Source organism: Oryctolagus cuniculus, chromosome 10 (genome assembly GCF_964237555.1).
Source record: "Oryctolagus cuniculus chromosome 10, mOryCun1.1, whole genome shotgun sequence".
Lineage (NCBI taxonomy): Eukaryota > Metazoa > Chordata > Mammalia > Lagomorpha > Leporidae > Oryctolagus > Oryctolagus cuniculus.
The window spans coordinates 18,543,401-18,545,791 of record NC_091441.1 but is presented as its reverse complement, the minus strand read 5'-3'; the positions used below and the strand labels follow the sequence as shown (position 1 = coordinate 18,545,791).

Sequence of the window (2,391 nt, the reverse complement as noted above, 5' to 3'; positions counted from 1 at the left end):
GAATGCAGACAGGTTGTTCCCTGTGTCACCTGTGTAGATTGAGTTGTTAAAAGTCTGGTGTTGCAGGTCTAGTGGGGTCCTTACCCAGATCTCCCACAGTGGGAGCAGATTGTTTTTTATGGGTTGCTTTGATGTTAGCCCACAGAAGCTAGAGTGAGTCCCCCAGCTCACGTACAGTACGTGAGCGTAGCTCTGGGACTAGCGTCCAAAAAAACCCCATGGTTGCAGGATGCAGGGAGTCTGCCCCCCCCCCCCCCTTTTTTGACAGGCAGAGTGGACAGTGAGAGAGAGAGACAGAGAGAAAGGTCTTCCTTTGCCATTGGTTCATCCTCTAGTGGCCACTGCGGCTGGTGCACCGCACTGATCTGATGGCAGGAGCCAGGTGCTTTTCCTGGTCTCCCATGGGGTGCAGGGCCCAAGCACTTGGGCCATCCTCCACTGCACTCCCAGGCCACAGCAGAGAGCTGGCCTGGAAGAGGGGCAACCGGGACAGAATCCGGCATCCCGACTGGGACTAGAACCTGGTGTGCTGGTGCCGCAAGGCAGAGGATTAGCCTAGCGAGCCATGGCGCCGGCCGGGGAGTCTGCCCATTGCCCACACGTTGCCCTGACTCTGACTGAGATGCTGGTAGGAGCAGCATAGAGGCGTGCCGCTCAGCTTTTCCTTGCAGAGCACGGTGTGCTGTGCATGGTGTGCTGTGCATGGTGTGCTGAGCACGGTGCGCTGTGCTGGCTGTGGGTGGGGAGGAAAGGAACGCAACCCAACTTCCCTGCTCCAACCCTGGCAGTTGCTCAGACCCCAGTCAGCTCCTCAGGCTGAAGCCAAAGTCAGTGGGTGACTGAGGAATTCCCTCTCAGCTAAAACTGCGAGCGGCAGGGCTGCAATGACTTCTTCCTACCTTGACGTGGGAAAATAGTGGCTGCTGGTTGTGTCAGTGTCTCTGTCTTCTCTCTTCTTGATCCATGGGAGTCAGTCTATCTCTCTCTCTCTCTTTCTCTCTTTCTCTCTTTCTCTCCCACTTCTAAAAATTTCCACCAGACCCCTGGAAACATAGTTACTTCCTTTGTTCTTTTCATATTCCACAGTAGCTCAGGTTAGTGCGCCTATGCCCAATTCAGCCATCTTGGACCTTCCTGTCAACTGTTTTTAGAGAAGGTCTTCAGAACTTCAGTCCTAAGTAAACTATTAAAAGTACCCGAATCACTTTGAGTATTTGCAAAACAGATTTAATTTTTGTTTGTATCTTGCCATTACACCCAGCATATATGTGAGAAATTTGTTTGCACAGAACACAAAAATGTGCATTGCAGATACAGTCTTTCCTCAAAAAAATATTTTGTTTCCTTAATGCACCACTTTAGGGGGATCGAAGTACATCCCACTTCCCTTTTTCTAAGAGAGCAGAACTTCTTTGTGATAATATATCCAGCCTCCAGTTTTCTAGATTTTGTTGACAACAAGGGAAAATTAAGAAAAAGGTGATTGTCTCAGTCTTCTGTGGAGGAAATAATTTTTGTAGCCCCTGTCTTGCTGAAAATCATCAATATGTTTATTTTTTTATTTTTTAAATATGAAATGGTTCATGAATTTGCATGTCATCCTTGCACAGGGGCCATGCTAATCTTCTCTGTATCGTTCCAATTTTAGTATATGTGCTGCCAAAGTGAGCACAGAATATGTTTGTTTTGTGGCTGCTCATGGAACATGCAAATTCTTGCTTGGAGATTAAATTTATTGACCAACTCATTAAACAAACAGTAAAAGGTGCCTGCTGGGTACTGGGTCCTGCAGGTGCAGAGATGTATCAAATGCATTCCTTGCTTGCAGCCTACCAGCATGGTAGAAGAGGAACAATTCCCGAGGTAACAGACTCATTTATGCGGCAATAAAGCAACTACAGGAGTACAGGGGAGGTCTAACCAAAGCTGCTTATCAGAACAGAAAGAACAGAACAGAAACAGCTTTGTTTCTTAATTATGCACCTGTTTGTTATACACCAAGTCCAATAACAGCACCAACATCCATTGGTTACAACACGATTTACTAACAAGTCTGAAACTCAAATATAGCATTAAATATGAAATCATGTTTAATATTTTTTTCCAGAATTATCATCAAGTGTAATGTTTTAAAAAAAACAATCTATTTATTTGAAGGGCAGAGTTACAGAGAGAGAGGGAGAGACAAAGATCGATCTTTCATTGGCTCATTGATTGAATCTCCAAATGGCTTTAATGGCTGGGGCTGGGCCAGGCCATAAGCCAGGATCCTGGAACTCCACCTGGGTCTCCCATATGGGTGGTAAGGGCCCAAGCACTCAGGCCATCTTCTGCTTTCCCAGGTGCATTAGCAGGGAGCTGGATCAGAAATGGAGCAGCCAGTACACAGTA

General features: G+C 46.6%; 1 non-coding gene across 1 annotated transcript; it reads right to left on the bottom strand.

Moving 5' to 3' along the window:
• Positions 1–1,565: 1,565 nt before the first annotated feature.
• On the bottom strand, positions 1,566–1,672 carry LOC127492523 (U6 spliceosomal RNA). Its single transcript, XR_007922038.1, has one exon. It is a non-coding gene; the product is annotated as a U6 spliceosomal RNA (small nuclear RNA).
• Positions 1,673–2,391: the final 719 nt, after the last annotated feature.